The sequence below is a fragment of the Canis lupus genome, chromosome 7, assembly GCF_003254725.2.
Source record: "Canis lupus dingo isolate Sandy chromosome 7, ASM325472v2, whole genome shotgun sequence".
In the NCBI taxonomy this organism is placed as follows: Eukaryota; Metazoa; Chordata; class Mammalia; order Carnivora; family Canidae; genus Canis; species Canis lupus.
The window spans coordinates 61,771,012-61,796,753 of record NC_064249.1 but is presented as its reverse complement, the minus strand read 5'-3'; the positions used below and the strand labels follow the sequence as shown (position 1 = coordinate 61,796,753).

Here is a 25,742-nt window from a genome sequence, read left to right as displayed (position 1 = left end):
GGCACGGAAGGTACAGGGGATAAAGAAGCTTACAATATTGGGAGACCAGACCTTGATAGATAAACACATCAGTAATTTGTAAATTAAAATTGTAATAATAGCTATGCTAGAAATGGTAAGGTTTACTGAAAGCACAGAACATGGGGACGAAACCTAATTGAGCAGTAGGCGAGGAATAGCTTCCCTGTGAAAGAGACATTTGAACTGGAAGCTCAAGGATGAGGAGGAAGCTGACCAGGCCAAGGTGTGGCATCAGCGTTCCAGTTGGAGGGACCAGAATGTGCAAAGTCCCTGAGTTTGGCACTCTCAAAAACAGAAATGGAGCTCAGTGGCTAGAACTGTGGTTTCTAAAGTGTGATCCACAGGACTCTGGGGGGTCCCTGTGACCCTTTCAGGAGTTCTGTAAGGTCAAGGCTATATCCAAAGTAATGCTGAGATGTTCCAGGCTTCTTTCACTGTGTGGACATTCACATGAATGGCATAAAAGCAATGGTGGGTGAAAGCGCTGGTGTCTTACTGATAATAAAGGCAATGCCACCAAACAGTCCGGGCAGTCACTGTTTCTCACTGCTGCACCACTCAGTTCTAAAAAATGTCTGTTCACTTAAGAATGCCCTTGATAAAGCAATAAAAATCATTAGTTTTATGAAATCTCGACCCTTGAGTACATGTCTCTTTAGTATTCTGTGTGGCTAACTGCAAAGTGTGTCGAAAACACTTCTGCTGCATACTGAAGTATGAAGGTTGTCCCAAGGAAAAGCTGTGTGACTGAGCTCTGAGATGCTCTAATCACTTTTTCACGAACAGTATTTTTATGTGAAAGAACAATCGATGGACCAATTAGGGTTATTAATTCTTGGGTCACTAACAGACATTTTCTTGAAAATGAATGAAAGACGCCTATCACTCCAAGGCAAACACCTGATGCTCTTTATTGCCAATGATAAAATTCAATTTTTCATAGGACAATTTTAGAATTTTGAAAATTTGTATCTGCTACTTTGATCATGGTATCTTCCCAATACTTACAAATACTTCCTAATAAGGTTGATGGTGGTAATATTCCAGGTCACTGTCAGACAATATAATTCTTTCACAGAAATTTATGAAATTCTCCTTTGTGGAAAACTGTATTTTATTTATAAATATAGATGCAAAAATTCTAATTAGAATACAATCAAACACCATTATCAGTAAACCAATTAGAGTTTATTCAGGAATGTAAAAGTATTTCAATATCACGATATTGGTTAACATATCATTACTTACACAAATTAAAGGAGAACATTGATATGATTTTATCAATAGATGCTTAAAAGGCGTTCAGTATAGGAGACATTCCTAATTAAACTCTAACAAAAAGACTGTAAGGAAAGCACTTAAGTAAATTAAGGTATTTCCAAAAAACCTCTGCAAATTGTCTTCATGACAACAATAAGACCCTTTCTTTTAAAATCAAGAGCTGGACAGGAAAGCCTATTATGACCATTATAGTTTGGCTTTGTCTTGGGAGAACTAGTGAATGTGATAAAAAAAGAAAATGAGTAACAACAACAACAAAAAATACACAAAAAGAAGAAATAAATACTGTACATTTTTGCTGATGATATAAAATTCAAGAGATCCTAGTGGTTTTTAAAAACATTAAGAGAGAATTTAAGAATCTGAGTATATAAGATCAATATACATAAATTACTAGCTTTTATTTATTCTAATAAGCATAATAGAAATGGAAAAGGAAACTATTCTATTTACAAAATAGCAAAAATATCAGGGAATATAGTTAATAATAAAGGCATATTTATATGACTGTAACTAACCTTATTAAAAGTCACAAAACAAACTGTACAAATGGAAAGATAAACCACATCCTTGGATGGGGAAGTGGAATATCACAACACTATTAACTCTCCCCCAAAATATATAAATATGATGTCATTACAATTACAATTGTAGTATGTTTAGAGGGGGCAAGTGAAGACTGGATAAAATGATTTGAAACTTCATAAGACAAAAATAAATGCTCAAGAATAACCAGGAAAAGAATAAAAAAGAAGAGCAACAAGGGAATTGTCCTACTGTATATCAGAGTATACCATAAAGCCATTATGAAATAAAAATGGTATTAGTATGGGTATGAGAAATGGATCAGTGGATGAGAGAATCCAGAAGTAGTCCTGTATATGAGATTTTAATATACATTATATATCAAATGTGGTAGTTCAGTTCAGTGAGAAAATAATAAATTATTTAAAAAATGATTCCAGCACAACTGGCTATCCATCTCAAATAAAATAAAATAAAATGCCTATTTTACACCATATAAAAAAATACATTCCCCAGAGAATAAAGTCTTAATGGTAAACAACAAAACAGGACAAAATATTGCAGCAATATCTAAGAGACTTTGTGTACAATCCGTGGACAAGGAAATCTTAAGAAGATTGGAAAATGCAGAGGCTCTAAAAGAAAAGATATATCTGATCACATTAAAAATGTGTATGGGAAAAGATATAAACAAAATCAAAGTATGAATGACAGATTGGGGAAAAAAGACACTTGTAGGGGTAAGTATGTATTTACATAATATAGGAATTAATTTATAAAAATAGAGATTTTTTTACATTGGCAACTCAATAGAAAAATGAGCAAAGAATACAGAAAGGCAATTTATAAAAAAGCACATCCAAAAAACCAAGTGTACAAAAAGGTGCTTGAATTGACCCTCGTTGGGGAAATGCAAATTAAGTAATAACAAGGCATTACCTCATGATCAGCAGGCCGGTTGAAGTTAAAACAACTAGAACATATACCAGTGGTGGATATGTAAATGTTACAGCATTTGAGGAGGGAAATAAGCATTATGTATTAAAATTTAAAATACAAAAACTCAGGAGACTACATAGGCAAACTGTGGCATATGCATACCATGGAACACTCTTCAGAAGTAAAAAAGGAGGCAGCCCCGGTGGCTAAGCAGTTTAGCACCACCTTCAGCCCAGGGCGTGATCCTGGAGACCTGGGATTGAGTCCCACGTCAGGCTCCCCACATGGGGCCTGCTTCTCCCTCTGCCTGTGTCTCTGCCTCTCTCTGTGTGTGTCTCTCATGAATAAATAAATAAAATCTTAAAAAAAAAAGAAGCAAAAAAGGAACTATTCGACATGCAACAACATAGTTTTATTTCAAAAGCATCATGCTGACAGAATAATCCAGACACAGAAGAGTCCAGACTGTACGTTTCCATTTATGCTGACTTTAGAATAGCAAAAACTAAGCTACAGTATTAGAACATCTGTATCAGGATGTCTACTCATAGCAGTGTTCAGAGAGCCGAAGACTGGAAACCAAATGAACCCTCATTAATACAGAACAGGTGATACTGTAGTCCACATCAAGGACTAGCGTCCTGCCAATGAAAAAGGAAGGAATAGAGGTATAGCAAGTGGGAGGGATTTCTTCAACGTATTGTTTATACACGAGGTATAAAAAAGCATTTGCAAAGTAATCCCATGTTTGTGAAACAAACCCCCATATCCAAATGTGTATAATATGTATATGCACGTGTCTGTTGCATCTGCAACTCATTATAGGGATATGGAGGCGAATTATGGCAACGTACATATTAGGTATGTTAGTATGCATTATGAGGAGAGGAGAATGGAAGGAAAAGATGGAGAAAGGGTCATCAAGCTAAAACAGAGGGACGCTTGGGTGGCTCAGTGGTTGAGTGTCTGCTTTCAGCTCAGGGTGTGATACCGGGGTCCTGGGATCGAGTCCTGCATGGGGCTCCCTGTAGGGAGCCTGCTTCTCCCTCTGCCTGTGTCTCTGCCTCTCTCTCTGTGTCTGTCATGAACAAATAAATTAAATCTTTAAAAACAAAAAAGCTAAAAAAGAATGAGCTAGAAACAACAGTATATATGATATGATTACATTTGTGCACTTCAAATTTATACTTATAGAGGATTAGTCCAAGAAACTACTGTCCATCTTGTTGATATTTTGAATTTGATCCTTAGGTTAAACTAGACCTTCCAATGATGCAATTGGATGCAGATCAGTCCTTCTTCATTTATACAGAATGGAACTTTAAAAGCCCTTTCTGTCTTATAGAGGAGAAGCTAAAGCCGTAAAGCTAACTGACTTGCCCCGAAAACACAGCGAGGAAGTGGCAAACCACGGATTGGCAGCAGGTGGTCTTAACTCCATGAGCCACACACATGTATTTGCTAAATGCCTTCTGAGAGTTTAGCAGTTTAGTAGAAGTTTAGAGTAGAAGAGTTTAGAGTTTAGTAGAAACTTGCCTTGGGTGCCAAATTTAAAGAAGTGCCGAGAAACTCAGAAAGCCAGAGAAGTAATATTTGCAAACAAAAATGAAATGAATGCAACCCCCCCCCCCCACACACACACACATTTGAACAAAAATATCAAAAATTTCAATAGACAGGACCTGACCTTACTTTGGAATGGCTGGGTCTCACTTGCCTCACCTTAACCCCAACCCCCTTGGATCTGTTCTTTATTGAAAATTGGATATTTTGGGGGGTGTCTGGGTGGCCCATTCGGTTGAGCATCTGCCTTCTGCTCAGGTCATGATCCTGGAGTTCTGGATCCAGTCCCGGATTGAGTCCCTGATCGAGTCCCAGATCGAACCCTGCATCAAGTCCCTCTGCCCTGCACCCTACTTGTGCTCTCTCTCTCTCTCAAATAAAATCTAAAAAAAGGAAATTTGATATTTTGTTCATTATAGAAGGTTTTACATTAATTATGATTTCAAAAGAAATATTGTATGAAAACATTATTTATCTTGATTAGTGAGTTTTTGGTCACCCCTTTAAATGTAGTGCCAGGGACGCCTGGGTGGCTCAGCAGTTGAGCACCTGCTTTTGGCCCAGACCGTGATCTTGGAGTCCTGGGATCAAGTCCCACGCTGGGCTCCCTGCATGGAGCTTGCTTCTCCCTCTGCCTGTGTCTCTGCCTCTCTCTCTTTGTGTCTCTCATAAGTAAATAAATAAAATCTTAAAAAAAAATAACTGTAGTGCCAGAGGGAAGTGCCTCACTTGCCTTCCCCAATCCCAGCCCTGCTCATCTCCATCATTAGGCAACCATGTGAAATGAAGCCAAGCACTGTGTATATCCAAGACTGTTTTCTCTTCTATGAAGTGGGGACGATTGTTTCCCTGGGTTGTGGTGAGAAACTAAGATGCCTAAGCTAGTGTTTGTGAAATGGACCTACTATTGGAGCTGCTCATAGAGGGATAAGCTAGTTGAATCCCTCAGGCTTGGACCTGCTTGTTACACACTTAGCCTGCCTACGCCCATTGCTGCAAAGTCCTCTGTAATTCTTTCTTTTTTAAAAGATTTTATTTATTTATTGAGACACACACAGAGAGAGAGACAGAGACACAGGCAGAGGAAGAAGCAGGCTCCATGCAGCGAGCCTGACGTGGGACTCGATCCCGGATCTCCAGGATCACACTCCCGGCTGAAGGCGGCGCTAAACCACTAAGCCACTGGGGCTGCCCAATCGTCTGTAATTCTAATCTTTGTTTGGGTGGCTATTTGGCAGGTGCTGTGGACCTCATCAGTCATGCTGCCCCCATGTCTGAACATGTGGCACCAGGACACACCTCTTAAGTAGAACAGTGCTTCTCTATCTCCCACCAGCACATAGATCACTGTGGGGTTGGGGTGGGGGGTGGTGTGAGGATCTGGTTAAAAATTACATTTGCATTTGATCAATCTGGGGTGGGGCACAAGAGTCTGCATTTCCAGCAAGCTCGCAAGTGTTACCCATATTACTGGTCCACAGACCTCACTTGTCTTGAGTGGTAAGGAGCAGTAGCAGGACATGTGGTGAATGGGTCAGCAAGGCTGAAATGCACCAAAATAATGATAGAGCACTACGCCCCAGCACTGGTGTAAGCATTTTAATCCTTACAGTAGCCTGTATGGTGGGTTTGAGCCCACCAAAGACCACCAGTAATACATCTCCAGTCACACAAAGTTAGATTTATTCAGCCTGCTGCAAGAGAGAACACATACCAAGGAACCATATGAGGGAGCTGGAGGGGTTTATTATAGGATTTGGCTTGTGCTGGGGGAGTCTCAGGAGGCCTAAGGGGCTGGTTGCTAGTTCTGGCCTGGATGCCATCCAGGCACAAGGGCAATGCTTGGACGTCTCGGTAATCTCTTCTTTCCTTCCTTCCTTCCCTGCCTCCTTCCTTCTTCCTTCCTTCCTCCCTCCCTCCCTCCCTCCCACCTTTCCTTCCTCCCTCTTTCCTTTCTTTTTTTTTCCCCTGGGGGCATGAAGGATTAAAGTAGATAGAGCTGCCATCATAGAGAAGCAGTAGTCACACAAAGTAGTCCGAAGAGGGGCACATGACTTATATCTGTGGTTGCTGAATGTCCTTCTCTCTGTTTTGGATCATACATAGTTGTGACTAGCTTTGGGGCTGGCTTGTTCCAACACAGTTATAGGGTGAACGTCTCTGATTATTGTTTTAATTCCATGAGTGATGTTTATGTTCCTTTAGGAACATCGCAGCCAGTGCTATCTAGACGCCCTGGTGTCTCTGAGGGCCCCTCACATTAGAGCAGCTTGCCTGGGATTTTCAAAGCCCTCCCCAGTGCCTGAAACTGGCCAGGGCTGACAGTGCCATCATGCAGGGGCACCCTGAGCCTGGACTGGAGCTCATGTGGGCTCCAAGTCCTGTGTCTCCCCTTCAGAGCACTCTCTGAATCTCTACCCTAACCACGGAGTCTCCCTGCTGCCCTGAGGAGCTCGAGGACTCATGCCCACGTGGTCATCTGTGGCCCGGTCTGGGCACCTGTTCCAGGAGGGCATCCTGGCAAGCAACTTACTCCCACTACCGGCACAGGGTTCCTTTGGCAGAACTGTGTGAGACTGAGCTGCAGGGTGCTGGTGCGCAGATCTAGACTGATTCAAACTGGTTTTTGTGTTTGTTTGTTTGTTTATTTTTAGTGTTTTATTTCTTAGTGCACTTTTTTTAAAGAATTCTTTTCAGCTCTATTGAGGTATTACTGACAAAATCGTAAGACATTTAAAGTGTATGTTATGGGGCGCCTGGGGGGCTCAGTCGGTTAAGCGTCTGCCTTCGACTCAGGTCATGATCCCGGGGTCCTGGGATCGAGCCCCGAGTCAGGCTCCCTGCTCAGTGGGGAGCCTGCTCCTCCTTCTCCTTCCGCCTGCCATTCCCCCCTGCTTGTGCTCTCTCTCTCTCTGTCAAATAAATAAATAAAATCTTAAAAAAATAAAGTATATGTTGTGATAATTTGATATATGTGTACGTTGTCAAAACATCTCCCCCCATCTAATTAGTTAACACATCCATCACCTGACACATGCATCTTTTTTTTGTTTGGTGGAAACATTTAAGTTCTACTCTCTCAGCAAATGTCGATGATACAATACAGTGTTATCAACTACAGTCACCATATTATAGCTTATGTCTTCAGACCCTATTTATCTTATAGCTGAAAGTTTTCCCCTTTTATTAACCCCCCTATCTCCCCCACCCTGAGCCCCTGGCAACCACTTTGAATACTCTGCTCCTGAGGTTGACTTTTTTTAAAGGTTCCACTCAAATTGTTTATATATTCAGGGCCCCACAGAAAATATTTGCCTGGGGCCCCTCATATCCGAGGACTGGACCATCACAGCCTAGCTAATGGCTGCTGAGGCCATGTTTTACTTTTTCAATTATTATCACCCTCATTATAAAGAAGAGGAAACGGAGGTTCCCAGAGGTTTAACAACTTGCCCAGGATTCTGCAACTGGTGAATGGTGAAGCAGGGACTCAGACTCCAGTGGGCATGCTCTGAGGCTGGTGCTCTAACCCATGTGCTCCTTGGCCACTTTGCCAACTCCAAAGGCACCTTGGATGACTCCAGCCCCATTATCTGTGGTCCGCTCACCACTGATATTTTGAACACTGCTACTGCTTTTTAATTTACTTAAATGGTCTTCTTCTTCTTCTTCTTCTTCTTTTTTTTTTCCTGCATGGTACTTATAAATCTGCATGCATCTTCCATATTTTGCTCTTTCTCTCCTGCCTCCTCCTGACGCTATGTCCTTTGGACCGATACTGATACCCAGTCCAGATTTGTCACAGGATGATGGAAACACTCCAGAGCATTAACTTTGGCTTTATGTGAACACCAGAGACTGTGAACAACTAAGAATGTTCTCTCAAATGGCACGGGGACTATCCAGATTGCTGGGGGGTGGTGCTGAGGTTAGCTGTGAGGAGGAGGCGGCGCAGGCATGTGGGCAGGGAAGCAAAATGTGTTAAGTCTTCTATTATGGGGTCAGCCCACCCAGTGTGGTCACCCTCCCCACTGCTGATTTCAAGAACTAGAACCAGAGAGAAGCTGGGCCGTGACTGAGAGGCTTAAGTACCCTCTCGGCAGAGAGAGGTGGTCTTGTTGCTTCAGTAGTATGAACCTAGTTTATGTCATTGGAGAAGATTCCAGAACACAAAAGCATTTGGAAGCCTCCTCTGAGTGAATTCAATGGTCAATCCGCTTTGGAGGCAGTGTCTATAAGGGAGAGAGCATTGATTCTGGAGCCTATTGACATACGCTGGAATCCCAGCATTACTAGTACTGGAGCTGTGTGACCCTGTGGAAGTTACCTAAACTCTCTTTGCCTCAGTTTCCTTATCTAAAGAGTGGAGATAATAATTTCTTCCTCAAATGACTGTCGTGAGGACTGAATGAGATGATGCCAGTACAGTGCCTGGTACAGAGTATGCTGTGGCTACTGTTCTCCTTTCTATCTGAGACTGTCTTATTGAGGCCAGCCGAGATCATGGGCTGGCTCTCCCTTGTGTCACTTCAGAAAGTTAAGTAACTCTCTCCCACATATATGTAGTTTGTTTTGAAAAATCAGTTACAAAAAAGGAAAAAAGAAAAAGAAAAAGAAAAATCAGTTACAAACATCCATTATTATGTCCAAACCCTTTGTGGCCATTTTTCCATGTTTAGCCTGATTCATTCCTGCAAATATTGAAGATCAAAAGCTCTGCTGCCTGCTGTGCAATAGAAGCTTCTTTCACTCATCCAGAAGCTTCCCTTTCAGAGTTCACTCTATTCTTGACCTTCTTAATTTCCTTGACACTTGAACATCATCTTTCTCCTCTAAGCATTTTATCACTCACCACAGTATTTCCGGTAGGTTTAAGACTTTCTTAAAACACACTTGCAAGAGTATTCCAGGGCTGAGGGCTCCTGTTTTCTTCCTCCCCATCAGTGTTTCTGTTCTGAAGGCTCAGCGTGCTGTGGGCCATTTAGAGAAGGTTAGTTAGTGGCCTTCACTTTGGGGTTAGACGTATCTAGGCTTGACTCTTGTCTGTACTGTTCGGCAGTCAGCTGTGTGACTCTGTCTCCTGTGTTAGGTGGATATAACATGAGCAGCTGCCACAAAGCTAGAGGGGGTCGGGGGAGGGGGCACATAGGGAAGTGCTCGGCAGGGTGGCACAAGGCAGAGTACCAGGTCTGAGAACTGTGGCAGACCTGGTGGCTGTGTTCAGTGGCCAGTCCACCTTAGAGCAAACCTCATCTCTTCTTGCCTAACTCTTGCCAGCCTCCTCTTGACCAACTTTCTGGCCTCCTACACTATCCATTTTGCATACTGTTGCCAACTTCTATTCCTAAAATGTGACTTTTACCATGCTGTCCTTCTACTCAAAAAAAAAAAAAAAAAAAAAAAATCTTCAAAAATTTCCCCTTGACGAGGCTTGTGTTTAGAGCCCTGTATGGAATAGCCTCACAATTCCCTCCCTCTCTTTTCTCAGCCTCCTCTGCCTCCACATCCCTGCACCTGTCTTCAAACATCTGAGGATGCTACAAATATCTGGCGACGCCAACAGGCCTGCCACCCAGCCTACAGACGTGGGAGAAATGAACGCCCCCAGGGAAGTGGAGATCTGAACTGTGCCTCCAAGTGTGAACAGGGGTTTTGTTGGGGGGAGTTCAAGTCACAGGAGAGCAGAGTCTCTGGCAAGAAAGGATACAATGAAAAGAGAAGATGATGGCAGGACACAGGATATGGGGGCAAAGAAGCCTGGGCGGGCTGAAGTCTGGAGTGTAAGTGGGGCGGTGGGAGGTGGGGACAGGTGGTGCCAGGCTCCCTAGACCAGTACAAGGCTTTCTTTGGGTTGTAGCCTGTGCTCAGAGGAGGTTTCTGACCATTCTTAAGCAAGGATGTAATATTTTTTTCCAAACAAAAAGAGCAGATTAATGGTCATAAAAGAATTTCATGGTTATTATAGAGAATTGGAAAAACAGAATACTGAAAAAATAGAAAAGTAAAGATTAGAAAATAAAAATCTTATGGACTGGAGATAAACATTCATAACATTACTGTATTTACTTTTTTAAAAAAGATTTATTTATTTATTTATTTATTTATTTATTTATTTATTTATTCATTCATTCATGATAGACATAGAGAGAGAGAGAGAGAGGCAGAGACACAGGAGGAGGGAGAAGCAGGCTCCATGCCAGCAGCCTGATGTGGGACTCGATCCCGGGATTCCAGGATCGCGCCCTGGGCCAAAGGCAGGCGCTAAACTGCTGAGCCACCCAGGGATCCCCTGTATTTACTTTTTTTAAAAAAAAGATTTTATTTGTTATTTGAGAGAGAGAGAGCATGAGTGGGGGGTAGGGAGGGGCAGAGGGAGAGGCAGAAGCAGGCTCCTCACTGAGCAGGGAGCCCCAAGTCAGGGCTCCATCCCAGGCCCCTGATATCATGACCTGAGCCAGGCAGATGCTTAGATACTTAACTGACTGAGCCACCCTGTATTTACTTCTTATTCTTTCCCTCCCTCTCAGCATAACTGCCACGTAATGAGTGCTTACTATGTGTAAGGTGTTGTTATGAGAGCTCTCCTCATTCAATTCTCACAACAGCCCTGTGTTGTAGACAAAATAATTATTTGCATTTAGAGATGGGGAAATATTAGGAAACTTCTCTGGGTACAGTAAGTGGTAAGTGGCAGAGCTGGGCTTTGGACCAGACAACGGGCTCTGAACCCCTAGGTCATGTTGCTGCTCGGCAGTCAGTCAACACAAATGCACATATACATAGAGAAATGTAAAATCTTTGCTTAAAATGGAGTCGGCATCCCAATTTTCTCATTGGAGTTTAAAAAAAATTTGGTGGGTGCATGAAGGAGCTGTGTAGGTGGGGGGTAATTCAGAAAGTGTGCTGGGTAAGACAAGTGAGCTGCCACAAGAAAGAGATGGATGAGGTTCAGTGGTGAGCCTGGGGGTGGGGAGGAAGTGATGAGTATGCTGACCTTTTGGAGATGGAAATAACAGACAATGACTAAGTGTGTGTGCCCCTGAGAGTGTGTATGTGTGCATGTGTGTGCCCATGTGTGCGCATATACGTGTGTGTGTTGAGGAGGTAGTTGAGGGAAAGGGAGTGGTGAAGGAAATCCTGAGGATTCTTTATGGAGCACCTCGGTGAGTGGTAAAGCTGTCACAGGAAAGAGGAAAGTTAGGGGGACCAGGAGGGGATGAGTTCCTTTGGGGCCTCATGAGAGACCGCTGCCTGCCAGCTGGACATGTTCACTAGGCAGTTAGACACATACAGGTGGGAAACAGTGGAGTTGGCTGCATTGTTCATACTGAAGTCTAGGGACACAGAAGGTTGCCTGGGAAGAATGGATAGAATGTTTAAAAGAAGAAACAGCAGAGGAAGTTTAGGGACACATCACACAGGACGGCAGAGTCGGATGGCTGGACTCGAGAGTGGCCAACACACAAAGATCATAGAGCTGGATAGGATGGGATTAGGAGGAGGCTGCTGGACTCAATGCTCTTCTCCCCAAACTCTTTTTTCTGTGGGGTCATTTCTCACCCACCTTTCAAATCCATTTTTGCATGTTCACCTCTGCTTCACTGGTCACCTTCATTGTCCCAACCTGGAGTCCTGTGCCTCTGTTTCTCTAAGATCAGCTTACACCCTCACTTCCTTCAGCAAGCTTTCCCAACTGCTCACCACTGGGCCTCCAGCTCTCTGTTTACCACCCGCACTCCCCACCATCACTTATCTTGTTTTCTCCCAAGATTCCAGGCATCTGGGGCAGGGACTCTGCCTTCCTTGGAACCCCACAGTGTCAGATGACAAAGTGCTGATTAATTGGTTGCTTATAACTCATAGAATAGAATATATTATCTACTTGTACAGTTTAGATTTTTAAAAATACACTTTCTTTACATCAGGAGCTCCTCTACCCTTTTTAGCTCAGTCACAGCCTTGTGAATTCTTTCCATGGCATCTTCTTCCCTGTTCTCTTGGCATTTTGCTCCTCAAACATTCCACAGGCAGCCTGGGAGCTGACACACATCTTTTGTTCCTTTACCCTGTCCTCACTTCTGCATTGGTCTCTATTGCAGACGTCCCTCACTCCCAATTATGACAACCCCTCCTCCTTGAACCCATAGTGCACTCTTTCTGGCCTGCCATGCTTGTCTAAACATTTAGCTGTTTTTAAGTATTGACTAATCTGATGGGGCTGAGACAGGTATAGTCTGCTCCATGCGTTTCTTGCAGCAGGAATTCAGTGACTCTGCCAGTCTTCTAGGCAACTGTAATGGCAGGTGTTGGATCTCCACCAAGAACTGCACAACTTTACCTTGAGTTCTTCCAATCCTCCTAAGTTCCACGTAGAGCTGGAAAGAACCCTCACGTATATGCAAGTGTATATGTGTATACATGTGCGTGTGTGTATGGGATGAGCCATGGCAGTGATTATGATGACGACGGCATGGATAATAATCACCACCATTTTCTCAGCACTTGCTACATGGCAGGCACTATGCAAAGTGCTTTACAGACATTGCTTCATTCAGTCCTCCCTTCTCTGCCTGCTACCCTTCCACAAGCTGTGGAATCTTGGAGTTGCTCTTAAATCACTGCAGTGCTGGCTACGAATTCTTGGCTTCCACTATAGGGGTGAGATGAGAGTAGACCCAGAAAATTTCTACAATTGGCACAAAAACTTTGGAGAAAATCCATGGCGGCAGTGAAGTGAATCGACCTGCCTTATCTCATCTCTATCTCTTATCACCCCTCTTCACAGAGAGTGACTGGGGTCTGGATGCTACAGGGAATCTGGGGAAGCAATGACACTTGACCTTCCCCTGGAGATCCAGTGCCTGTGGAGCAGGTGTCTGTGACAATATGCCACTGGATAAGCAATGCTTGATGGGATTCTAATTAAATTAACCAGAGAAGACAGAATCTAGGAGGGAAAGTTTCCTTTAAAAGAATCGCCCATCTTCCCAGTCTTGCTTCTTAAACTTCCACTCCTGCTTAGGGCGATTACCATTCTAATTGGAAAGAGGTAGAAAGCCAATGGTGTGGATGTTGAGAAATACAAAATAGAACATTTCCCTATTTCTCTAAATTGTCTGAAAAAACATCCAGTTGAGGAAATAAAGAAAAGGGAACTTCGCCGAGTGATGTGATTGGATGTGGGGACAAGGAGAGATTGAATTTGGTGTCTAAGGTCCATGAAGTGGCGTGACACGATGGAAGACTGCACAGATCTCGATCCCAGAATTTAAAAATAAAGCCTTTCAAAAACATCCTTAGGTTTTGCAGTGCTGTTCCATTTTGAAAAGGCACAAGAACACACTCTAAAATAAAAGGTGATTCGAGAAGGATGACCTACGAGGGAGGGAGGAGGCGGCGAGGCATGAAACACCAGACTGGTGGGGGGAGGAAAGCCAGTGGGCATGAGGCGGGGGAGTTTTCTGGTTCCTGTCTTAGTCAGCTCCGGCTGCTATAACAAAATACCATAGATGAGGTAGTTTTAAAAAACAGCTAAACTTATTTCTTTTCGTTCTGGAGGTTGACGGATTCGGCTTCTGGTGAGAGTTCTCTTCCTGGCTCGTGGATGGCTGCAAGAGGGTCTCTTCTTCTGAAGAAAGTCATCTTGCTGGATCTGCTGGATCGGGGCTGTATCCTTCTGACCTCATTTAACCTTTAGTTACTTCCAGAAAGGCCCTACTCCAAATTCAGTCACACTCAGGGTTAGTTAGGGCTTAAACCCATGAATTTGGGTGCAGGGGGCGCCGGGGTGGTACACACAAGCAGATTTTTTGGCAAATGGCTATAGGCTATGGGGAAGGGGCCAGTGAGAGCAGGAAAGGCAGAGAGGACTCGTGGGAGCTATGGGTAGGATTTTTGGTGTCAGGAGAGTGGAGAGAGTAGACGACTTCTCACTAAATTCCGAGGCCAGTTTATCTGATAAGAGGGAATGGGCTTGGAATTTGAGAACAGCAAAAAAAGATCCAGAAAAACCTCTGGGGGGAATGAGATAAGAAATAAACCGGGGGCTGCCATGCGGTATCAAGGTTCTAGAGAGGTGGGCTACCATGATTGTCATGCAGACAGCAGCACTAACGTCATCTCCTTACGGAGGTCTCGCCTGACCACACTGTTTTAATTTTCTGCATAGCACTTAACTGTATCTGATTAAGTTCTCATTCCACCCCCTACCTTCTTGGATGTAAACTCCAGGAGACCCTGGATTTTTTGTCCTTGTGTGTTGCTATTTCTGGGGCTTGGGGTAGTGAGTGCCTGGCACAGTAAAAACCAAGGAAGTCTCTTGGTGGGCCGTGGGCTGCAAGGATGAAATGACTTAGCAATGGCATCAATGAGAAGAATCATGTGACCTCCCCCCCCCACCCCCACCCCCCCCCCCGTGTCACTCAGGCTCCCAAGATGCAAAGTGTGGAAGGAGAAAGGTCATCCAGGACTTGCACTGGCAAGGTGGGGATGACAGAGGGGCCACACAAGGGAGACATCTGAGGGTGCTAGTGAGTGCACTGTGTAGTGAGCACAGGCTGAAAAGGAGAGAGAGATGACCAGGAAGACAGGCAGGCAGGCAGGGAGGGAGGATCAGAGAGGTAAGAAGAGAAGAAGCAGAAGCAAGGCTCAAAAAGCAGGTTTTGGTAGGATCTAATAGGAGAATGAGATACTCTGGTCAAAAGGAGGAGGCAAGATCCAGGGTTTGCTGAGTCGGTAAGGTGCCTTGTGATGAAAATGTCCAGCGTGTGACTACAGGAGGCTGCCAACACCACAGGAGGTGGGGGTGGGGTGGGCTGAAGTTTAGCCCATCAAGGCACCATGAAGCAGGGCAGTCCTTCCTTCCTTTTTTTTTTTTTTTTTTTTTAGGGCAGCCCTTCCTAATGTGTTCCTGGAGCAGGAATTCCCACAGTTGATGGTCTTACCAGAACAAAGGGTTCTGTGGTCAATGATGTTTAGGAAATACAAGTTAGAAAACTGATTGATGTATTGCAGGATTTCTACAAATTTTTGAAATACTTAAGAAGACTTCAAAGAAAGGTATAATGCTTCCCAAATCTACTTGACTGATGAATCCTTCTTATTTCTCTCCAGGAACATCCTTATGGCCTACTGTTCCCTGAGAACAGAGGTTCTCACAGTATGGTCCCTGGGACAGCCACCAGCATTCATTGGGGACCTGTTGGAAATGCACACCCTCAGCTCCCATCCCAGACCAATCTTATCAGAAAGTTGGGGTGGAGGCAAGACCCTGTTTAAACAAGCTCTCTGGGCAATTGTGATGCATAGTAAAGTCCAGAACCACGAAGCTAGGCAATACTTTAGAGAAGACCAATTTCCCAAATCTGGGAAAGACTATTTGTTAAGGGGTCAGAGGAGTCATTCGTGTTAATACTAAGGTCATATAATATGACTGCAAGAGTTGAAAGGGAGAAGAAAAATGTGCTTCCGATTGTAATGTGTAAATTAAGACAAAATTTAATACTAGCCTAATTAATAAATCACATCAAGATTTGAATACAAATGACTTGGGATTGCCTATTCCTTTGGATTATTCATCTTGTTATGGCCCTCTGTTAGCATGAATTAAGAGCTGACTTTTTTTCCAATGCACTTTATCAGGTTGTTGAGAAGGGAGAGGGGAAGAAAGACAAATGGATTTGAAAATGATTTCCTTTCTTCCCCCTTTCCATCAATCTTTTGACTGAGGTTATCAAAGAGTAATTATGAGGCCAAAAGGTAGACAGCAATGGAAAGAAGAGAAGATAGATGACATGGAAACTATACCATCACCTCTTAAGTAACAAAAAACTGGCTGTAAGTATCTGTATTACATGTCTGGCTATCTAAACTCATATTTAAAAACAGATTTAAAAGCAATTATTTGCAAAGAGCTTTATAAATCAATCAGCTCAGGAGCACTTTATCTACTTCTATAATAAACGATTATTGGGTTAGCACAAATTTATCAGAAGGCATAATTTTCAAGTGTTAAAAAGTGTATCTGTTCTATTCCTTAGCAGAATAATTTGGAAAGGCGTTTGTTTACCATATATTTGTAGTTTGCAAAAGAGCTGTCAAAAAATAATTCAGATATATGAATGCTTCAATGATACAATGAAAAAAAAAGGGTGACTCAAAGCAGTCTTTGCATGTTTCCAAAGTAAAATTTGAATCTAAGTCCATATCTTAAAATGCATTTTGACACAGAATTTTCCTTAAGAGGGAAAAAGAAACAAAGAAGGCCCCTGGAACAATTATGCAGAGCTAAACGATTGAGCTTTTTAAAGTGCTTTAGCTAGAAATAGTCTTAGTTTCTAATGCATTTAGACATAAAGACATATCAGAAATGAAAGAATAACATTGTTCAAAGATTTGCATGAGCACAAAGGCTTAATTGGAAGAAAAAAATGATAAGAAATGTCTCTGATTTCTTTTCTTCTTCTTCTTTTTTTTTTTTTTTTTTTTTGGAAATGTCTTTGATTTCTTAAGGTAGAAATCTGTAGAACTTCCATTCTGTCTTTCACTTACTTGGCCCTAGTTCATTGCCCAGCAATATCCATGACTGGGAGGCCCCCTGTGACTCCATTGGTCATGAACTCCCATGGCTCCTTCTACCACGTGGGGATGAGTCACACTGGAGGTAGGTCTAAATTAAGATCTGTATTTCCTATGGAAAACCACCTCCAGCTCTTAGCTTGTTTAATTTGTGCAACCTTAGAGTGATCCATTTCTTGATGCTTTAGGTCTTTGAGTCATGTAGTGATTCCACAGTATTGTCAGCACTGAGGAAGGCTTCCTTCTGAAATTTTGTCCCTTGTTTGGAGAATTATCTATTCTCCCAAACTTCATTCAGGCATACTGCAGAGAAGTCGGGTTTAAAGTCATTAGACTGCAGATTCTAAACCCTGTCTTTTGTCCTCAGAGTTGGAATGGCATTTCTGATCAGAGAGAGGCTGAGTTAGTTCATATAGCAGGTGAATTTCTTTCACCTGGAACACATGGGTAACTGCGCTGGCTAAGAGCTAGGCCCTATGTACTGAGGAAGGCAATGGCCATCTGGCAAAGCACCTGGATCATCCTACCTCCTCAAAAAATGATGAGCAATGACTCTAGAGAGGAAGGCAGTGCTGAAAAGAAATGGGACCAACCCCCATCTTTGTGGGCTACACACCATTTCTCAAAAATGGTTCTGAGGTTATAAATATCTAAGGGCCCTGATGGAAATTGTGAAGGATCAGATAAGACACTGCACATTTTCTTCATGTGCCTTCTCTTACACCGTTGAACAAAATCCCTGTATTCTCTCACTATTGATTTCTCTTATCTCTAAATCACTCTAGCAGTTACAGGGGGAGCCACCATCTAGCACTGTAGTATATTACAGTCTCCCCATTAATTTGGTTTCCTGTGTTTCTTACAGAGCAGGGCACGGAGTGAGTATTTCTTTTCTTCGTTTGATAAATGGGGAAGTCAATGACACCCACCTTATAGGTGGCTGAGAGGAGTAGAGGAGCTAACATGTGAAGCTTCTAGCACAAGAAAAATGCTTAATAATTATTAGCTAGTAGTAACAGTCATTATTAATAAATGGCAGCAGTGCCTGGCATTGAAGAGCACAGACACAGAAGCCTGAGCATGTTGTCCAAATCCTGGTTTGATCATTCACCAGTATGTGATCCTGGAAAAGTTACTTAATCTCTCTGGGCCTTCATTTCCTCACTTTTTTTTTTTTTTTTTTTGAAGGCTGTATTTATTGATTCATGAGAGACACACAGAGAGAGGCAGAGACATAGGCAGAGGGAGAAGCAGGCTCCTTGCGGGGCAGCCCCATGCAGGACTCAATCCCAGGACCCCTGGGATCACAACCTGAGCCAAAGGTAGAAGCTCAACCACTGACCCACATGGGTGCCCCTGATTTTCTCATTTAAAAGTGGGGATTCCAATAGTACCACCCCCTTGGGTGATGAATGAAGATTTGATTCAACACTTTATTACAAAGTCTTTGGAAAACAGCCTGGCACAGAGACGGCACTGTACTCGTGTCACCCCTCGGAGGTGGTTGTAACATGAAGCCAACGTTCAGGGTCACACGGCTAACACGGGTTCACGGTTCGGAGCGACTTGAAGACCCAGCTCATCTATCTCACTACCCCTCATGAGAGAGTTCCCCGGGGGTCTCCAGTTGCATATGACTGTTCCATTCGCCGGTGGCACATGCCTGCCTAAGGTGGCTCATCATCTTCTCCAATATCTCTGATTACTAATTGGGCACCCAGATGCTCTCAGCCCACAGCATGTGCTAGCATCCTACATGTGAGAGGTTGACAGCACTGTCTTGTATCGATTTGCTTAAACGCAGAGGAAAACAGAACTCTTACTTGTCTCTGGGAAACTTGGCAGTGAGTGGATTCGAACAGGCCCCAGTGCCTGCTTTCTCTCCCCTCTCTGGTCCACGGCACAGGTGACTCTGACCTGTGGCTTCTTCCACCTGCCCCCGCCGAGTCTCGGTCCCCGGTAGTCGCTGCCAAGGAGCCAAGGGAGGTTTTTTCAAAGCTGGCTCAGACTTTCTTTGCCACCGAGGGTGGGGCAATGGTGAGGAAGTAAGACCAGAGGCCAGTCCAAGAATTTGCTTGTGAGTGTATACCACTGCCATCTGCTGGATGGAATGGGTATCAGACCTGCTCCGACGTTTCTTTGCCCTGTAATAAGCAAACTCACGGATTCCCATGATGGGTCCAGAACCCAGGGTTTCATCATTTCATGGCATCTGTTCTAAACGTCTTCAGATTTTGTAAATCTCATGACAGCTGTGCACAGAAGGACTATCAGGTGAGTAATCAGAAGGTAAGCTGATGACATCTTTGAAGCAACGCCTCTCCAGCGTTAATAGTCACCCCAGATGAAATTTAGTCTGTTCCCAAATGGTTGATCTAATTGGTTAGAATAAGCCCATAATTATCCAGCAAGGGCATCTGGCAGAGCTTGGACCTTCTTGTCAATGGCAAAAAGTACTTACGGGGAAGTGAAATCACCATCTGGCTTTATTCTTGTGTTCTCCGAAATTCCGTATTCATGAATCCAACAATTACTTTTTGAGCACTTAGCCTGTATGCCAGGCACATATTAGGAACTAAGGAAGCAAAGAGGAATAAGCATAGTCCCTGTGGAATGATATTAAATGGACATTTTCCAAGTGCTTCCTATGTGCCAGGCATATTTGCATTCCATCACATCTCATCCAATCCTCAGAACTACCCTAGGATTTATTATTATCTCATTGACAATGATCGTATATTATTTCATTTACAAATAGCTTATACTATTAACTCATTTCTAGTGACTATTAGTGTGGTCCTTTACAGTTCTGAAAATTGAAGCTTAGGGAAATTAAGTAATTTACCCAACTTAATAATCAGTTAGGAAGAGTGGGAGTGGGATTTGGATGTGGGCAGTGGGAGTGGGTGGGTAGAGGAGAAAAGCGTTGATGCCATGGAACAATGTAGATGTCTTTTCCCCCCAAGAAGAGAGTCTGGGTCTTCCATTTGACACACATTTTCTGTTCCATTAGCTACAGATTTCCAGCAAAGAGAAAGTGCTACACAACACCAGGTAATGTAGCAGCAGAAGCTTTGGGAAGATGGATTAAGAAGACTATCCCTCCCTCTAGCAAGCATTTGAAATCTATCTAGTTCACATTCTCTTCAGTTCTTAACAGCAGCCTCCGTGTGGGCATCAAGACCTGAATTCTTGTCCATTCTCACTGGGTGGAAAATGAATCCCCATTTTGGTCAGCACGACAGATATGTGAGAGTGAATGATTTGCTCAGCACAAGCTAGGAAGCGGTTCAGATGTATGATCACAGCAACCTCAAATTACTTCTCATTTGTTCTCTGGAGAGTGTTAAGAGTGGGATGCAGGTGCTGGTGAGGAGATACTGGGGAGGGGGTGGGGGCAGATGAGAGAGGAGAGGATGGATGGAAGCTGGTGGCAGAGAAGAGAAGCACCCTGTGCCAGGTGCCTATGAAAAATGCTCAAATAGAATCCACTGGACAGAAAACTAGAAGTATAGATGGGACAGCAGAGCGGCTCATGGTGGGTAGGGGTTTGTAGTCAGCCTGCTGGGCTAGAATCTCTGCTGTGCCACTAGCCCAACCTTCGACCTCACACAAGTCACCATCTTTCTATTCCTTAGTTCTTTCACCTGTAAGATGGGGTTGCCTCACTGCGTTGTTTTGGGGGTTTAGTGATGGAGTCCAGATTGCCCTCTGCTACTTGCAGCAAGGGGCCAGAATTCGGATGGATCCTTCAGACAAAAAATGCCCTTTAGGTTTTCTTGATGCTACTTATTTACACATCAGTTTGCTATACATACTCATATTTTGCCTCCACGATCCTATAAGGCAGGTTGGAGAGATATTGTCATTCCCATATTTATACAAGAAATGCATCCCCCAGTGAGTTGGTTGAAATGAAGATGTTTTTCCAAACAGAGCCTGCTCTCGGGGCCACCTACCTGAGAATCGTGGGTGGGGGGAAGCGTCCCATGGAATTGCATTTGTGTATCAAACTCCTACACAGAGAGTGATTTTCTAATTGTTTCCTGGAAATAAGTGAAACTCAAATTTCTTGGAAGGAGCTCCAACCTGGAATCTCCTGGAAGGAGTACAACCAGCAAGAGGAAAAGAAAGTGATCATAAGCATTCATGGCAGATTTCTTTTACTGAAATTCTCTTTCTAATACTTTCTGATGTTGAAAGAAAAACCGAATACCTAATTTTAAGGTTATTTTAAAATTAACCGTTTATCAGCCAATGTTATTTTGGGGGTGAATAACATATTGGGCAAAACACTATCTCTTGATTGTTACATGTGCTTGTGAAGCACGATGTGAGGGAACGCGTTTTAGAGAAATAAGAACGAATGGAAGGAATGGACAAGATATTAGAAGTACCGGGGCACGTGGGTGGCTCAGTTGGTTGACCAGCTGCCTTCAGCTCAGACCACGGTCTCAGGGTCATTGGGCTCCTGCTTAGTGGGGAGTCTGCTTCTCCCTCGGTCCTTCACCTTGCTAATTCTCTCTCTCAAATAAATAAATAAAATCTTTTTTTAAAAAAAGCATACTTCTTAAAAAAAAAGATATTAGATATACCACAGCATCCACTTAAGTAGAGGAGTGTTGTATTGAGACAACAGTAGCCAAGGATCAGTACAAAAAGTTCGGGACATGTGAGGGGACGCGAGCACTCAACTCTAACTACGGGGAGAAAGCAGAGCTGCAGTGAACTCCAATCAGACCAAACAAACGTCACTACTACGTTAAGGTCCTTAAAAGCTCTGTCGATGAGCGATTTGTGATAATTGTGCCAATTGTGTGTATGTCGATGGGCTTTTAAGAAGCAAGGTCAAAGAAGTTTCCTAATGATTTAATACATGTTTGTGAAATTTTTCACATAGTTCTTTGCACTCTAAGGCACAGACCTGATTTTCTTTCAGAAGGTGATACACGGGCCTCTTCAAATGTTGAATTTCAACTTACCTGGAGTTGCATAAACGGAACATCATAGTTTAGTTCATAAATGAAAAGTCACCGTGGATAACAAAGTAAGAGCAGGGAGACGAGGGCCCACACCGTGGAGGCTCCCCCCATACTTACTGACAAACAAATGGAGAGATGGGAAGCACTCTGGCTTCCCTTGTGAAAGCAATCACAGGAGATGTGAAGGAGGCTCCTTGTTGCTCCTCACTCTGGCTACTGGAAATGAAGTGAAAGGTGCAACACCTGGCCAGTCATCAGAATCCCAGTGTCTTTTTGGTTAATGTGTCAGAAATCTAGGCATCTTCTCCACATGTCTCCCCTTGTTCACTGATAAACCAATCCTTTTACTACGATCCATCAATTTTATCATCTAAATGCACCTTGAATCCCTCCATCTGTCTGATTCGCCTGCCACTACCTGAACCTCAGCTAGGTCTTCTCTTGCCTGGATGACTGTTAGAGCCTTCCAAGGGCTATGCCTCATCCACTTGGTGCCAGCCATTCACTGCCCACAGTGACATGAGAATTATCCTTTCAATTACAAATCTGACTGTGTCCCTTTTCCTTCAAAGCCCTAATTGTTGTTCAACTGTTTGATCAACGTCTGTCTCTCTATGTGAATCATAAGCTCTGGGAGATTGGGACTCTGAATGCCTTTTTCAAATCACCATCGTGTCTCTAGCGTCTAGCACAGTGTCCCGTATACAGCAGGCACAAATAAACAGTTGTTGAAGCAGTGAATGAACTTAATGAATACTGGCTCGTTATTCTTAAAGGATAATCTCTCTGTTTTGCTTTCTGCACGGTTATCTCAAATCACACTCATCAACACGCTTAACGTGATTTACATCTAGTACATTTTTATGAATGAAAAGCCAGGGTGCCTAAGAAAATTGAATTGTTTCTCACTTCTGCATGAGTAAGCTATTAAAATAAGCAAGTGTGCTTGCATCCGAAATTTTTATTTTCCTTCCCAAGATGGTTCAACCTAAAGATGGAGAAAATAAGAGCTCTCCTTGCTTGGGAAACTGTAAACTGCAGTCCCAAAGAAGCTTCAGAAATACAGTTTCAGATCCAACTAAATAAAAGCCTTGATGAACTGACGGTTCACAAATAAATACCCTTCGAATGTCTCCAATATGACGTAAAGGGAAAAGATCAGGGCAGAAAACATCACATTTTGGAATTAGAAAACAATCATTATGATTTTAAAACGTGGAGACAAGAAAGCATCTGTGCAAACAACTTATTGTTAAACCTAGAGCTACGTGGAAGTTTAATTTTCGGAAAGTTCTTGGATACAGTACATCTTTCGCTAATTACTTTTACATTTAAAAACAAATTGCTTTGGATAAATAACTGCCTGCCAAAAGGCCCATAATGCTAATCAACAAATGGAATAATACATTTTCATCATCATCTAGTAGAAGTCTTAATGCATTTACTTTCCTAGTACTTACATAGTATAATTTGTACCATAATTACTGAATATTCTCCAAAATAAATACCTCACATCCGAGTAATGTGGATGGTCAGTAAATCACTATTACTTAAATAACGATGAACCAAGCTATCACCCAGCACCCCTACTATGCAAGCCCTGGCAAAGAATTACAGACATGAAAATCTTACAGCTAGAAGAGAGACCTCTAGTGTGTGTTAGAGAACTTTATATTGTGCTTCGGGCATAATTAATACAGCAAAATCACTGCAGTCATTTTGAATACTGTGGTGGGAGATTTTTTTTTTTTTTTTTTTTTTGCCAACTATCATTCACGCTCAATTCATTTCAAAATTTCTTCCCATTACTTTCCTTTTTATCAACACATTGCCTAAACCGGTGAAGTTTTCTCGGCGGTGCAAAGTTTTAAGATTCAATGGCCACCTCTGCAGCCTAATTAGTAAACATTAAACCTACTGTCATCATAACAATCGCTAACAATTCTTTGCATTCAAGCAGCAGCAGGACTCCCGTGCCAAATTGTTGCAGCCAGTGTGCGGTCTCCTGAACACCAGCCCCTCATGGTAAGCCAAATGCCACACAAATATAAACACGAGGGATAGATGGGCACATTGCCCATTATCCAGGAGACAAACGGATCCACTACGATTTCAAATTCAACCAAGTAGGTTAGCTATTAGGTGCCACAGATTCCCACCGACGCAGGTAAATTCCTTGATGTAAAATCAGATTTAATGAATCATGCTAGGGCATCAGGCTCAGCCTTTACAAATCCTTTATTTTCTCCTCTTCCACATTAAAAACACATTTGAGATAAACGCAGAAGATGTTTCTCAAAAAAACACACATACACACAAAACAGGAGGTCTCTTAAGGAGTCTACTGCTGAGAAGGTAAAAGCATTTTGCTCATTTTTAATTTGCTAAAACAATCCAAGCATGCTTGGTACCCAGAGGGTATTCTCAAATAAACTTGTATCTCTAGCTGCCAGCTTAGTTGATTGAAAACAGAAGGCAAACGTTTCTTAAAGAATGAGTATGTTAAACTGTTATGTCTCTCCCAGTCGCAGCAAGGACACACACACACACACACACACACACACACACACACACGTCAAGGATTTGCTTGAAAGCAGCCGCCGGTTCTCTATGATCTAAAAGGGAATGCAGCATTTGTACCCAATTACTGCTGCCTACTGCGGTGCGGCTCGTACGCGGAGGCCGGTGCCACGGGGAGCACTGGACAGTTCCCGCGAGCCGCTCGCTCCCCACGCACAGGGCCCGCAGCCCCATTTGCAACTTTGCTAACTTAGTTGGCTCCCGCCCAGCCGGCCCCCGAAGCACAGTCACGGTGAAACCGTTTTGATACCAGAACATCATTTCCACGACAGTGCGAGCGCGAGCGCGAGTGCTCGGAAGCACAAAGGCGGGCGCTGCCGACCCGCTCAGGCTAGGAAGTTTCGGGAGTCGGGCGGCCGGGCGGAGCGCGCGTCCAGGTAAGGGCTGCCCGCGCCCCGGGGCTGCTTCCCTCTCCCCTGGACGTGTTTGGGGCTCGACCTCACTTTTGCAGCGAATTCACCAGAACGCGCCCCCGGACTCCGTTCTCTTTGCAGGAGGCTCGGACCCTTTATTTTCCAGCCGGGTCCCCCTGGGGGGCGGGAGAGGAAGCACACTTCACATTTCCATAGAGAGGGGCGGCGGCGCGGGGCGGAAAGAGGTCAGGAGGAGCCAAACTGCATCCCCCCCCCCGCCCACCCCTGTGCCCCCCGCGCCGCGCCGCGCGGCGGAGACGGGAGCGGCCTGGAAACTCTGTCCCTTTAAGGGAGCCCCGGGCGCCAGCAGGGGAGGGAGGGCTGCGGGCTCGGGCTCGGGCTCGGCTGGGCCGGGCCGGGCCGGGCCGGGCCGGGCCGGGCCGGGCGCTGCGGGCTCCGCGGAGGGGCGGCGAGCGCGGCCCGGCCACAGCCATGACCTGCAGCGCTCGCCCCCCGCCCCCTCCCCGTCCCCCGACCCCGTCCCCGCCTCCCGAGGAGACTCGGGATCCGGAGCACGTGCCGTGCCCTTCATCCGGGGAGGAGGTGGGGAGGAAGAGGAATGGGAGCTTTTTAAAAATAAATGAAACGTTTGCACCCGGGAGGGGGGGCGGCCGGGAAGGGAGGGGGCGGGAGGGGGCTTTAAAGGCGCCCGGGTGGGCGGAGGCGGCGAATCCGGCTCAGCCCGGCCGCGGACGCGCGGAGGACGGAGCCGGGCACCGGCCGCGGCTCACAAAGGGGAGCGGCGCGGGCCTGCGGCGGCCGGAGGGGGGCGACCCGCCCGGGGGTGCGCTGCGCTCGGCGGCCACAATGGCGTCTGCGCGGGGCGTCCGGGGGCGCCGCCGGGGCCGCGGGCGAGCGGGGG

At 44.3% G+C, this 25,742-nt stretch overlaps 1 protein-coding gene and 3 long non-coding RNA genes across 4 annotated transcripts in view; 3 read left to right on the top strand and 1 right to left on the bottom strand.

The window, feature by feature from the left end:
- The window catches only part of KCTD1 (potassium channel tetramerization domain containing 1), a 183,987-nt gene that overhangs the window by 157,505 nt on the left and 740 nt on the right, over nucleotides 1–25,742 (bottom strand). The gene's annotated exons all lie outside the window — the stretch shown is intronic.
- Nucleotides 12,850–15,846, top strand: LOC112647938 (uncharacterized). Its single transcript, XR_003128578.3, has 3 exons — nucleotides 12,850–13,685; nucleotides 13,888–14,069; nucleotides 15,442–15,846. It is a non-coding gene; the product is annotated as an uncharacterized LOC112647938 (long non-coding RNA).
- On the top strand, nucleotides 16,846–22,632 carry LOC125755466 (uncharacterized). Its single transcript, XR_007412096.1, has 2 exons — nucleotides 16,846–19,179; nucleotides 19,919–22,632. It is a non-coding gene; the product is annotated as an uncharacterized LOC125755466 (long non-coding RNA).
- LOC125755465 (uncharacterized) overlaps nucleotides 24,363–25,742 on the top strand; it is a 42,519-nt gene continuing 41,139 nt past the window's right edge. The window contains exon 1 of the long non-coding RNA XR_007412095.1: nucleotides 24,363–24,844. This is a non-coding gene — a long non-coding RNA (uncharacterized LOC125755465). The remainder of the gene's footprint in view (nucleotides 24,845–25,742) is intronic.